This window comes from Oryctolagus cuniculus, chromosome 17 (assembly GCF_964237555.1).
Source record: "Oryctolagus cuniculus chromosome 17, mOryCun1.1, whole genome shotgun sequence".
NCBI classification, from domain to species: domain Eukaryota; kingdom Metazoa; phylum Chordata; class Mammalia; order Lagomorpha; family Leporidae; genus Oryctolagus; species Oryctolagus cuniculus.
In genome coordinates, this window is record NC_091448.1 from 37,718,210 (window position 1) to 37,732,614 (window position 14,405).

At 41.7% G+C, this 14,405-nt stretch overlaps 1 protein-coding gene across 4 annotated transcripts in view; it reads left to right on the forward strand.

Annotated features, from left to right (window-relative positions):
* AATF (apoptosis antagonizing transcription factor) overlaps window positions 1-14,405 on the forward strand; it is a 123,824-nt gene that overhangs the window by 50,576 nt on the left and 58,843 nt on the right. The window lies entirely within an intron of this gene.

The following is a 14,405-nucleotide window of genomic DNA, read 5'->3' on the forward strand; positions in this document are numbered from 1 at the left end:
ATTCTGAATTTGCTGCCTTTTTTTTTTCTTCCTGTTTTCTGTTTTCCTTTTGAAATGGAAACAACTATGGCTACTTTCTTAGGTGTTCCTTGAATAAATTATCTGTAAGACAGTTTGGGCTTCTAGGAGTTCGGTGGTTTATTTTTTCTCAGCTGTTTTTGATAGTGTTAATCGAGGACTTTTTGTTGTTAGCTGTTTAGAATGGACACGAAGCTGAAGGGCTGGTATCTCGGTGTTCTTGAGTTGCACTTCTGATTGTATTACCTGCTAAGCCTCTTACTGGAGATACTTTTTGTGCTTGTTCAAATCAGTTTAAAAAATATACATATATGTAGAGAGAAATTATCTGCTGTTGATTATATAACAGTATGGTGCTTCGAAGGCAGAAAGAATTGGTAGAAATTGAAATATGATTCAGTTCTCAGTATTATTTCACAAAATGCCTGCCTAATTCTTTCATTGACATTACTGCTGGTGTGGTAGTTTTTTTTTTAATGACTGGTGACTGTTAAGATAGACTAAACATGGACTACTCTCAAGTCTTAAATAAAGGGCAAAAATAATTTCTTAAGTTAAACTTGCTGAATGGCTTGAGGCTGTACCCTTTCCCGCTTAGTGGAGAATGGAAGATGCTGTCTAGCAGTTATACGCCAGTTTTTGTTGTGCAGTTGTTTATCAAGACAGTTTGCTTTTCTGCTGAATGTTGTGTGTTAACTTTTATCAAAGAATTTGCACGTGCTGAAGGTTTAGCCGTGGTGGCTTTATTGTGTGTATGCATATGAATGAGGGACCTTCTTAGGAAAGCTATATACAAAGCCAGAACAAGTGGTTCTATATTGAGAATAGTTTTAGTTTATCTTATAAAGAGAGACTATTAATCTTTGCATTTATTCTGTAATGTTCTATTAAATTATTGCTTGAATTTTTATTTTATTTTTAAAATTTATTTGAAAGGCAGTTACAGAGAGGCAGAGGTAGAGAGAGAGCTCTTCCGTTGCGGGATCACTCCCCAGACGGCTGCTATAGCCAGGGCTGGGCCAGGCCAGGCCAGAGCCAGGAGCTTCTCCCATGTGGGCGCAGGGGCCCAAGCACTTGGGCCACCTTCTGCTCCTTTCCCAGGCCATAGCAGAGAGCTGGATCAGAAGTGGAGCAGTCAGGTCTCTAACCAGTGCCCACATGGGATACTGGCAGGTGGTGAATTTACCTGCTGTGCCACAGCACTGGCCCCAGTTGCTGTGTATCTTAACAGTAATGATGAAGAGTAGGCAAGAGTCTAGTGTGACCTCAGCTGTTCCCAGCCAGAGGTTCTGATTCTTTTTTCCTTTCTTCCTTTTTTATATCCATTTATCTGAAGTGTAGGGAACTCTATTTTGTTGTGGAGTGTGTAAGGAAGTACCTGATATGGGATATTAATGCTGTATAATAGTGTGAGATCACGGGAGATGATCAAAAATGTTCCAGGCCTCATTAATTGAAGTATACATTGTTCCATGGAAAGTACACCATAAATTAAACAGGCTTAATAAAATAAACTGAACTTACTGGGAGAAGTTGGTTCTACTGTCAGTCTGTTGTCTGAGAGGGTTTTTTTTTTTTTTTTGGCCTAGAGGTCTATTTAAGAAGAAATAGCGTTACTTGATTGGCCCTTCATCCCAATTAATAATTTTAGCTTCGATAAATTCTGATTTCAGAGTTATGACTAGTCACTTCTTAGCTTTTCCCCTTGCTGGTTAATTGGGGTGCTGGGGTTAATCTAAATTAAAACTTAAACTAATAGAGGTCAGCAAGGCAGCTGAAACACCTGAGTGAAACAAATGGGGCTGCCAGGCGCAACTTTATCTTGGCTGTTTCCCAAGAGGGAAGTGGCAGCAAATTGGAGTTGTTTCAGCCTTCTGTAAAGGTGAATGATGGGTGACACTTGTTAATGTACAGCATCTCCGGAAGCATTCCAGATTGCTTTGCTACTCTTCCAACTGCTGCCCTCCGTGCACAGTCAGTAGGAACTGGACCAGTTGCCAACATCTGGCAGCACAGCAAGGAATGGGTGCAAGTCTTGAAACCCCACAGATTCTAAATATGGTGCTTAGCACTGTGCCGGCTTTAATCACTTACCGGTCTTTGGCAGCGGGCTACGACAGCTTATCCTAGCCTCGTACATCACGTCCTGACATCTGCTGAGCTGCAAAGCAGCTGCACATTCATTTTCTTTTCTTGCCTTTTCTCTTTGCTTCCTATTCCTCGTCTTCCCAACTCCCCACCCCCCATCTCCGTGCTGTCCACCTCCCTTCAGTTTTCCTCCCCCTCCTCAGTATGCTTCTTGGGAGAGATGATCTGTAAAGATTACTGCTTCATTGTGCACAAGTAATTGTGGTGATGCCAGGCCCTTGACAGACACAACGTAGCACCTGTTCTGCTGACCTGGTTAATTTCTTCTTTTGAGTGGGATTTGCCAGAGATTGGAGCTGAAGCCAATTCAATGATAAGTCTAAAGAGAATGGCTGTATGTTTTCTGTCACTTCCCAATTAAATTGGCTTCATAAAGTGGTTTCCTTTATTTGTCAGGGTAGTAAGCTGGAGCTAAGTGTTGCATTCAAAACTGGTACAATGTATTACAATAGGCCTGTGTGTGTGTGTGTGTGTGTGTGTTTTAAGTGGTCACAGGGGAGAGCTGGGTGGTGAATACATCCCTCCCCCTCCCTCTTTTTAAACCATACTTAGAGCCAGACTGTTGGGTCCCATGTTTTATAAGGAAGAGATTATAGCAACATTGAATTTTAATGTTTCATTGTAAGGGTTTAAAGGCTTACTTGGTTAATTCAGGTGTCATGAGATTGTGTAAATGCCCTAAGTGCTGAGAATGATGTGTGGGTCAGATTCCTCCCACCTCCACCCTTATGCATGTATTCTCACTCTCATTATCTTTTTTTTTTCTTAAAAGATTTATTTATTTATTTGAAAGCCAGAGTTACATTTATTTGTTTATTTGAAAGTTAGAATTACAGAGGGAGGGAGAGACAAAGATCTTCCATCCACTGGTTCACTCCCTAAATGACCACGATATCCAGGGTTGGGCCAGGCTGAAACCAGGAACCCGGAGCTCCTTTTGGGTCTCCTATGTGAGTGCAGGGGTCCAAGCACTTAGGACATTTTCTGTGGCTTTCGTAGGTGCATTACCAGGGAATTGGATTGGAAGTGGAGCAACCAGGACTCAAACGAGCATCCATATGGGATGACAGCATTAAAGGCGACTGTTAAATCTGCTGTGCCATAACACTGGCCCTATCTTTATTTCTTTCTTTTTCTTCTTTTTAAAATGATTTATTTTATTTATTTGAAAGGTGTAGTTACAGAAAGGGGCGGGGGGAGAAATACAGAGGGAGATCTGCCATCTGCTGGTTCACTCTCCAAATGGCCACAACAGCCAGGAGCGAGGAGCTTCTTCTGGGTCTCCTCTGAGTTCAGGGGCCCAAGCACTTGGGCCATCTTCTACTGCTTTCCCTGGCACATTAGCAGGGAGCTAGATCAGAAGTAAAGCAGCTGGGACTTGAACCGGTGCCCATAATAAGTGGTGGCTTTACCTACTTTGTCACAGCACTGGCCCCCAACTTTGTTTCTTTTCTTTTTTTAAAAAAGTTATTTATTTATTTATTTGAAAGGCAAGATTACCGAGCGAGAGAGAGAGAGAGAAAGAGAGAGAGAGAGAGAGAAAGGTTTTAAATCTGCTGGTTCACTCCCCATATAGCCACAATGGCCAGAGTTGGGTTGATCCAAAGCTAGGAGCCAGGAGCTTCTTCTGGGTCTCCCACGCAGGTGCAGGGGCCCAAAAAGTTGGGCCATCTTCTGCTTTCCCAGGCCACAGCAGAAAGCTGGATTGGAAGTGGAGCAGCCTGGACACAAACCTGCTCTTCTATGGGATGCCAGTGCCACAGGCAAAGGCTTAGCCTACTATACCACAGTGCTGGCCTCCCATCTTTGTTTCTTAATGGAATTTAAGTTATTAGCTCTTTAGAAATATGTCAGAATTATTTAACAAAGGTATATCTACACATGTATATATGTATGTACACACACTTTCATCTCTATGTATTGAGGAAATACTGAAGACAGCATCAGATATCATAAATATAACATCATTTTTAGAGTTCAGAAGAACTTTACAAGAAACTGAATCTTGAGATGTTAAGTCGTACAGCAAATGACAACACTAGTGCTTGATACCAGAAGTTGTATTTTTTTTTTTTTTTTTTAAGATTTATTTATTTGAAAGGCAGAGAGTTAGGGAGAGACAGAAGGAAAGAGATCTTCCATTCACTGCTTCATTCCTCTAATAGCAGCCAGGGATTTGGGCCAGGATGAAACGAGGAGCCCAGAGCTCTATCTGGGTCTCTCACATGGATGGCTTGGGCCCATGTGCCTGGACCATTTTCTGCTGCTTTCTCAGGTGCACTAACAGGGAGCACATTTGGAGGTGAAACAGTCAGGATTCAAAGTGACACTGTGGTAAGGGGTGTTGGTGATGTTAAGGGGCACCATATTACCCTTCTGTGCCATATACTGCCTCCCCTCAGTTTTTTAATATCAGAATCTGACCAAATCTTGTTTTTTCTGTATCTTTGTTTCTTAAATATTTCATTTTTAAGCCATAAAGATTTCAGTGTAATATTTCTGTTTTTAGTTTGTAAATAAATAAGCTTCATTTTCTTTGAACCAGAAGAAATATTACATGTGTTAGAAAGTAATTTTTTTCCTTTCAAAGGCAAATGATTTATTGAACTGTTGTTATTTAACAATTCTAATGAAAAAATCAACTTTATAATTTTGTTGCTGGTTTGTTTAGAACTTGAATTGATGAAAGCTTGAAGTCTGGCCAGCTAGGGATAAAGGTTTTATGAAAGAACTGTTCACCTCCTGCAGATGGGCTTTGCAGGGTTTTACTTCCAAAGAGAGTTAGTTTGCCTTTGGCCTATTCATTGTCAAAACTCATCTTTAAAGACAGTTTCACAGAACGTGAAGTTTGTAAGTGGCCATAAATGATGAGCCATTCAGAAATGTTTTTACTAGCTGTTTTTCATTTTCATGATCCTATCTGCTATTTTATAACTCTGATTTCTTTTGATTTGATTATTTGTTTGAGAGAACGTGCACTCTCTTCTGCTGGTTCACTCACCAAATGCCTGCAGTGTAGTTTGGCTGAAACATGGAGCCAGCCAGGAATGCATTCCAGGTCTTCCATGTGGGTGGCAAGAACCCTAGCACTTGAGACATCATCTGCTCCCTCTTAGGGTGTGCAGTGGTGGAAGATGGAGTCAGAGGTCACAGCCAGGCACCTCGTGTGCCCTGCAGGTGTTCTAGCCAGCATTGTAACCTCTAGGGCAAACACCCTGGACCATGTTTTGCTTTTTTAAACCATCAGATGATCTTTGACTTGATAAACCTGAGTTTTTTGTTTTTATTTTTTTAAAGATTCATTTATTTATTTGAAAGGCAGAGTTCAAGAGCATGAGAGAGAAACAGAGAAAGGTTTTAAATCTGCTGGTTCACTCCCCAAATGGCTGCAGTGGCCAGAGCTGAGCCAATCCAAAGCCAGGAGCCAGAAGCTTCTTCTGGGTCTACCACATGGGTGCAAGGGCCCAAACACTTGGGTCACCTTCCACTGCTTTTTCCAGGCACATCAACAGGGAGCTGGATTGGAAGTTGATCAGCCAGGACTTGAACAGGCACCCATATGGAATGCCAGCATCAATAGGTGGCGCTTTACCCATTGTACCACAACACCAGCCCTGATAAGCCTGAGTTCTTAACGATTTGGGGGAGGACTAGTATTTGCTAAAATTTGTTGTGTGCCAGCTCCTGTACTATGTGGATAGATACTTGGCCTGTGTCTTTATTTAATCCTCACAAGATCCCCATAGTGTGATATGACTGCACTTAACAGGAAGCTTTATAAAAGTGACTGCTTTTATTCTTTTCATATCCTAGACCTCTAACTGGTTTCTGTCTCCTCCTAAGATATTTTGTTCTGAAAGGACTAATTGAGCTTAGATGTTGACAAATCGATACCTGGGTTTCAGAGGCTCATTATGGTTGCTTTTAGCTTTGGTTAGTTTTGATCTGGCTTGTTCAGTCATTTTGAATCTGTTCAGGAGTGTCTACAGAAAGGCATAATAGATTTTGTTCTTTTGACAGCCATGTTGATGGGTTGAATTTCTCCCGTCATTTCTATCATTTCTATCTGACCTTGCCACATGATGGACTTTGGTCTGTAAGGCATTTGATAATGCCATAAACAAGTAACTACTAATTTGGTGAACTATCAAAAGTCAATAATATTGAGTAATCGAGAAGAAACAAACTTTCTGAAAAGATGGTCTAATTAAATTTGTGAGTGGTTTATATGGACAGTTGGTGTGGTGGCTTCAATTATATACATTTAGATCTTAGTGGGACTAAGAGAAGTCTCACAAGCCATTCCTGTGGCTGATAGCAATACAGTATTCCTATTCTTGGCATGTGTTGTTGCAGTGGTTCTGTTGATAGTTAATAATGTTTTAAAGTTTGAATCTATCCATGTTAATGAGTTTGAATGGTTCCTTTTGTTCAGAGTAGCATTTAAGTCTTAATTTTACTTTAAAATATTGTTATTATTGGACATCTGGATTGTGTTTCTTTTTTTGTTTGTTTAAGATTTATTTATTTATTTGAAAAGCAGAGTTACAGAGAGAGAGAAGGAGAGACAGAGAGAGATCTTCCATCTGCTGGCTCACTCTCCAAATAGCCACAACAACCACAACTGAGCCATGCTGAAGCTAGGAGCCAGGAGCTTCTTCCAGGTCTCCTGTGTGGGTGCAGGGCACGCAGGCCATCCTCTGCTGCTTCACTAGGTACAGTTAGTGAGGTGGATTTGAGGTGGAGCATCTGGGACATGAAACAGTGCCCAGTCTGGGCCTCTAACCCACTAAGCCACAGCACTAGCTCCCTGGGTTGTTTTTCTTAAGTTGGATGAAAAAATATGGTTGAAAATACAGCAGGAACTAATCAGTTAGGTTGCTTGGAGCATAGGAAGAGTGTTAAAAACAAACGTGACAGGGCCAGCGTTATGGCGCAGGTTAATCCCCGCCTGCGGTGCCGGCATTGCATGTGGGCGTCAGTTCAAGTCCCGGCTGCTCCTCTTCCCATCCAGCTCTCTGCTATGGTCTGGGAAAGTAGTAGAATATGGCCCAAGTGCTTGGGCCCCTGCACCCATGTGGGAGACCCAGAAGAAGCTCCTGGCTCCTGGCTCCTGGCTTTGGATCGGTGCAGCTCCGGCCTTTGCGGCCATTTGGGAAGTGAACCAGCAGAAAGAAGACCTTTCTCTCTGTCTCTCCCTCTCACTCTCTGTACCTCTACCTCTCAAATAAATAAATAAAATATAAAAAAAAAAAAAACTGACAAATACTAATGTCCAATTAAACTCTAGTTTTAATAATTACAAGATTATTTTGTGTCTCATGTATAGGAATTTTATTTGAGCCATTTGGTGGTTACTGATTTTCCTCTTATTTTTTTTTTGTTAAATTTCTTTAAAAATTTTGTTGATTGTTTTTATTTAATTGAAAGGCAGAGAGAGAGACAGAAACAAAATTAGAGAGATCTTCCATCTGTGGGTTTACCTAGTACATTATATTGCCTTTTGAATGGAGTAGTTTGAAAATTCATTTAAGAGTTTTCTTTGCAGAGTTATATCTTTTTAAGAAATTGGAGATCTAGTCCACCTGCTTGTACTCTGACAATTCACATGTATCACTTTTGTGTGGTTATGATGAAATTCATTATTAACGTTTATTATGCCAAAGCCAGATTTATAAAGTCTAATGAAGCAATAATCCTTGTGAAGGAGTTTGTGTCATCTAACAAGAGTGAGAGTCTTTAATTTTGTGGGGTCACACTCTTTGAGAGTGTGACGTCAATACAGTTTAAGTAAGGGAAATAAATGGTGAAAGAGAATAATTAAGTTCTTGATATAAAAACAACACATGAGGGCCCACTGTGGGTGCCAGTTTGTTTCAGCTACTCCAGTTCCAATCCAGCTCCCTGCTAATGTGCCTAGGAAAGCAGTGGAAGATGGCCCAAGTCCCTGGTCCCCTGCACCCGTGTGGGAGACCCAGATGAAGCTCTTGGCTCCTGGTTTGGATCTGCCCCGCTCTGGCCATTGTGGCCTTTTGTTGGGTGAGCCAATGGGTGTAAGACCTCTCTCTCTCTGTCTTTCCATCTCTTCTTCTATCTCTATCTTGGACTTTCAGATAACCAAATAACTCTTTAAAAAACACACAAAACGAAAGAACACATATATGGTTCTTAGATGTCATCTTACGATAAATATGCCTCAAGCATTCATTAGCATGTTTGTGTATCCTTCAGTGTACACCTGGTACGATTCCTTAAGTAGTTTCTATGTAACTTGTAGAAGATCTTAGGAGATAATGCTTGCTATAAACTTCCTGTTTTATACAGAAGTAACCAGTTGTTGGAAACTGAATTGAGATACTCTTGTCCACTGAATCTTATTAGAGGTTAAAAGAGCCACAGGGAACTGGTGTTGTGGTATAATGGGTAAAGCCTCTGCCTGTGATACAGGTATCCCGTATGGGCTCCAGTTCACATCTTCTGGTCCAGCTCCTTGTTAATGGCCTAGGAAAAGCAGCAGAGGATGGCTCAAGTGCTTAGGTTTCTGCCACCCACCTGGGAGACCCAGATGAAACTCCTGGCTCCTTGCTTTGGCATGGCTCAGCCCTAGGCGTTGTGGCTATCTGGGGAGTGAACTAGCTGATGGAATACCTCTCTGTCTCTCCCTGTCTCTCTGAAACTCTTTCAAATAAATAAATAATTTTAAAAAAGATTTATTTATTTATTTGAAAGGCAGAGTTACAGAGAGGCAGAGAGAGAGAGGTCTTCCATGTGATGGTTCACTCCCCAAACAGCCGCAAAGGCTGGAGCTGGGCAGATCTGAAGCCAGGAGTGAAGAGCTTCTTCCTGGTCTCCCACGTGGGTGCAGGGGCCCAAGCATTTGGGCCATCTTCTACTGCTTTCCTAGGCCATAGCAGAGAGCTGGATGAGAAGTGGAGCAGCCAGGACTTGAACTTGCGCCCATATGGGATTCTGGCACTGCAAATGGTGGATTTATCCACTATGCCATACACACACACACACACACATGCACGAGCGCGCGCGCACACACACACACACACACGATACTCAGTGTCTTGAAAACTTTTTAGGGAAATATAAAATTAATCACAATGGGTACAACTTCACATCCACTAAGATGGCTGTAATCATAAAACTGATAGCAAGTGTTGGGAAAAATGTGGGAAATCTAAAACCCTCATACATTGCTAGTAAGAATATAAAAATGTTAACAACCTCTGTGAAAGAGTTTGGCTGTTCCTCCAAACATTAAACCCTGGGATTACCAAATGATCCTGTAGTTCCACTCCTAGGTTTGTACCCACAAGACATGAAAGCATATGACACACACAAGCTTTTTACATGATTTTCTACAATATTATTCACAATAGCCACTAAACAAGCAACCCGGATGTCTCTGATTGATAACTGGATTAAGAAAATCAGATGCATCCATATGAGTGAGTGTTGTTTGGCCACCAAAGAGGCTGAAGCATTGATGCACGCTAGAAGGATGATCCTGGAAATCACCATGCTAAGTGAAAGGAACCCATATGGAATGTTCAGAATAGGCCCATCTGTGGTGACAAACAGTAGATGAGTGGTCGGCTAGGACTTGGGAGTGTTTCAGGCTAAAAGGGCTGTGTCAACTGGTAAGTAATGGGTTCCCCTTGAGGGTAATGATTGTATTCTAAAGTTTACATAGTGATGATTGCACAACTCTGAGTGTGCAAAAACATGGAATTCTGTAATTAACGTGGGGAATTGCATATGTGAATTATAGCTGAATAAAGCTTTAAAAAAATTTTTTTAAAAGAAATAAGTGTTCCAGTATGTCAGATATTTCAGATAGGTCAAGTAAGATGAGGATGAGGATTGAGACAGAAATGATGTTGGTTTTAATGATGTGAAAGTCATCAGCGACCTTGACAAGAACTACTTTATTTTGGTGGAGTGAATTAAAGAGAAGGAAGATGATAAATTAGAAACAGTGAGTATAGACAACCTTTGAGATTTGCTATGAAGAAAATAGAGAAATGGGGCAGTAGCCAGAAGGGGAGTGGAGTTTTTAAAAGAGTGTTTTGTTTTAAGGTAGTAGTTGTTTTGTATGCTGATGGAAATGGTCCAATAGACAGGAAAAGCTTGATATTGCAGGGGGGAGATGAGGATTGCTGGTGAGTACCCAAGTGGAGACGGATTGTTCTGATGGACAAGAGAGAAGGCAGAGCATGTGAGTACAGTTTCAGGTAACTAGGAGTGAGAATACCTGGAATTTTTCATCTGAGTGTTTATGTGTTTTATAAATTAGGAAGCCAGAGGGAGAAGATGTAGGAGGAGCTTGTGACTTGAGCCGGAAGTTAGAAAGAAGCTCCTCAGAGCATAGACCAGTAAATGGACTAGGATACGGTAGAGCTGTCAGGTCACACTGAAGACCCACGTGAGGCTAGTGGATGGTGGGACTGATATTTATAATCAGGAGACGACTTTGCATGGTCTGTGCTTTCTCTCTAGTAGTGTCATTTGCATAAGTTCAGATACTAAGGCTTAACTTGGTCTCAGGTGTTGTCAGTGAAGTATAGCTACGTATAATTCCTTATCTGCAGTTCTGGGATCAAAAATATTGTGTAATTTTGGTTTGTTTTGGTAAGTCTGGCAAACTGTTTTAAGTGGCAGCATGTAATCTGAATGGTCACAAAGCTATGTATAGGCTTTATTTATCCCACTTAGTGTGAGTATTCATGTGTTTGCTGTAGAAATATTGTGTTTGACTTGGGGAATATGCACTGTATTACCTTCCTTACATCCTAAAGATTTTGAATTCTAAGACACATCCATTCTCAAGGTATTGTGGGTCTGTATGACAGCCTGCCTGGGAGTTGAGGACATGTGCAGGGGTGGTTATCCTGATAGACTATGGAATCATATCCACTGGTAAATGGGGAAGTGAACATATGAGGAGAGGATGAAGGATGCTTAAAAAGTGGCAGGATCAATGGATTATTGATCTTGGAGGAACTGAAGAATTATTGACGTCTGAATGATGGAGAGAGATTGCTAGCAAGACAAGGAGAGAGGTTTCAGTCAGGCTTTTAGTTCTTAAAGGACACAATTGAAGAGTCAAGTTAGTACTACCCTTCCAGTTTCCCACCTGTGACACCTTGTTTAATTCAGAATGACTTTATTTTTTCAATCCAAATGATTTATTGTATGATGCCACTAAAAGAAACATTGCCAAAGAATACCCAGAAATGGTTATTGAGCTGGTGTCCCAAAGGATATATAACCCATCTCCCTATCTTATTATAGGGGGAAAAAGGTACACATCTAGACAGTGGTCTGGTAACCAAGTGGCAGAATATTTGAAAGGGGGAGTGTTGGAAAGTCTAAACAAAAACACCCTCTGCATTTCAATTTTTCAAGAGACTTACTTCCATCTACTGGTTCTCTCCCTGGATGGTCAAAAGGGCCAGGCCGAAGCCAAGAGCTTCATTTGGGTCTCCATGTGTGTGGTAGGGACACAAACACTTGATCCATCTTCTGCTGCTTTTCCCAGGCCATTAGCAGGGAGCTGGATCAGAAGTGGAGCAGCCAAGACGTGAACTGGTGCTGAAAAGCGATGCTGGAATCAGAGGCAGTGACTCTACCCACTGAGCCACAAAACTGCCCCCCACCCATACATTATTACTTTCGGTGTAGATTAAATTAAAAAGAATAGCTAATGCCATCACTTAGTACTTATAAAGTTCTTTTTATTTGGAGGAAAAACAAACTGGAAAAAAAAGTTCTTTAACATTTGAATTACTTAATTCTTACTCTGTCTTCACACATTGGGGCCCAAAGACTGATAGTGATTTACTCACACTTCTAGTTAATAATTATAGACATTGGGAGACACTGTATATTATGGCTAATGGAATATATGGGATCTGATGAGGAAGTTTTCTATTTTGACTAATAAATTTTAACTCAAATGGCCAAGCTTAGTGAAATATTATGGCCTTTAAGTATTTTAGGATTTCTGCTGAGAAAACAGTGTTCCTGCACTCAGTGAATTTATCATCCTTTCCAAGTCACAGGCATTAGCTGTAGAATGGAGGCATGTTACAGGGCTGAATCTCTAAGTACAAAAATATCCCATCCTTACAGACCAAGGGCAGTGAGGCAGGGTTAGGCTGACTTTTTCAGGGGCAGCTCTACATTCTCTTGCTGTAGAACCAAAAGTGAGTTACTTGTAACTTCAGTGTTAAGGTGCTTCTTGATCTTCACTCGCACATTCTGGTTTCCTCTCACTCTTCCTTCTACTTGAAAATATTGTTCTTGCCTTTGTAAAAGTTGTATACTTTCCAGACTTGCTCACAAGGCCTAGGAAACTGCTTGCCAATTGACTGATTTTAGTAATCACTATATGCAAGGCAGTGGGTGGAGTTCTGTGGGGCAGACCCTGCTGCTGCCCCCCCCCCCCCCCGCCCAAGGACCTTATAGCCAAGCAAAGAAGATGACATAAATGTAATTAGCCAGAGTGCTTACTGGGGTATAATAAAGAGGTCAGAAGACAGAGAAATTGAAGAAGGCAGCAGGGAGGTGAGGGTGGCATTTGAACGTGGCCTGCAGAGAAGGACAGGTGGGATGTGAGGCTGACTCCTGGAGGAGGTCTTGTAAATGGACGGACTGTGTGATCGGGGATAGTGGAGGAGGCTGCACATCATGGAAAGGGAACACCAGTTAGTTCAATAGAATGGATGATAAGGGAGAAGCCTGGGATAACTCTTAGGTCATGGAAGCCTTGAGAACTGGGAAAAGCATAAAGGAGTAAGAAGAAAAGAAAGCTTGGAAGTGAATCCTGAGGGATGTCAGTACAATATTTGATGGCTGAGAAGAGGAGTTGGCTGAATAAGGAGTAGAACCAGAGATGCCTAACAGATGGCAAGAAGAGAGAATTACACTAGGGTGAGAATGCCCAGTGCCACTGGCTGCTTCAAGAAGTCTAATAGTGAGTAGTGGCAGATGGCATGTTAGATAGCTTTTTTTTCCAGAAAGTTAATTAATTTATTCCTTTTATTTATTTGAAAAGCAGAGATAAATGGAGATTCTATCCATTGGTTCACTCCCCAAAATGCCTGTGATAGTGTGGCTGGACCAGGCCAAAGCTGGGAGCCTCGAACTCACTCTGGGTCTCTCACATGGGTGCCAGGGATCCAAGCCATCAGCTGTTGCCTTGCAGGGTGCACATTAGCAGGAAGCTGGAAACCAGAAGCAGAGTCAGATCTCGAACTCAGGCACTCTGATATGGGATGCAAGTGTCCCAAGTGACATCTTAACAACTTTGTCAAACATCTGTCCTAGAAAAAGAGGTCTTGAAATGGTTTGTTTCAGTAGAATAATGGATGCAGAAATATTAGGTGGTAGAGTTGATTGAAGAGTGAGTGAGTAATATGGAGAGGAGACAGAGAAAAATAGTTACTTACGGGGAGTGGGCCATTTTATGCCAGTTAAAAAATTCTTGGGTAGGGAGAGTGTTGTGGTACAGTGGGTTAAGCTACCACCTGCAACACTGACATCCCTATGATCACCAGTTAGTCTCCTGGCTTCTCCACTTCTGATACAACTCCCTGTTTATACACCTGGGAAAGCAGTAAAATATGACCCAGGCACTTGGGCCTCTGCCACCCATTAGGGAGACCTGGATGGTTTTCCTGGCTCCTGGCTTCAGCCTGGCCTAGTCATTGCCGTTGTGGTCATCTGGGGACAGTGAACCAGCAGAACATTGTGCGCGCGCGTTCTCTCTCTCTCTCTCTCTCTCTCTCTCTCTCTCTCTCTCTGTTCCTTTCTTTCTCTCTCTCTCTCTTCTTTCTTTCACTCTTTTCTTTCTCCCCTCCCACCCTCCCTCCCTGCCTTTCTTATCTCTCCCTCTCTGTAAATCTGCTTTTCAAATAAATAAAATAAATCTTTAAAAGGTTATTTTTTTTATTTTACTTTGTTTAAAAACCAGAGATAGACAGGCACTCTTCCATCTGCTGGTTCACTTCCCAAATGCCTGCAACAGCTGGGGCTGGGGCAGGCTAAAACCAGGAGCCTAGAACTCTATCAAGGTCTCTCATGTGGGTGTCAGGGATTCAAACCTTGACTCATCATCTGCTGCCTCCTAGAGTGCACATTAGCAGGAAACTGGATTAGAAGTGGAACTGTGACTGAAACTCAGCCACTCTGATATGAAATATGAACATCTTGAGTGGTGATTTAAC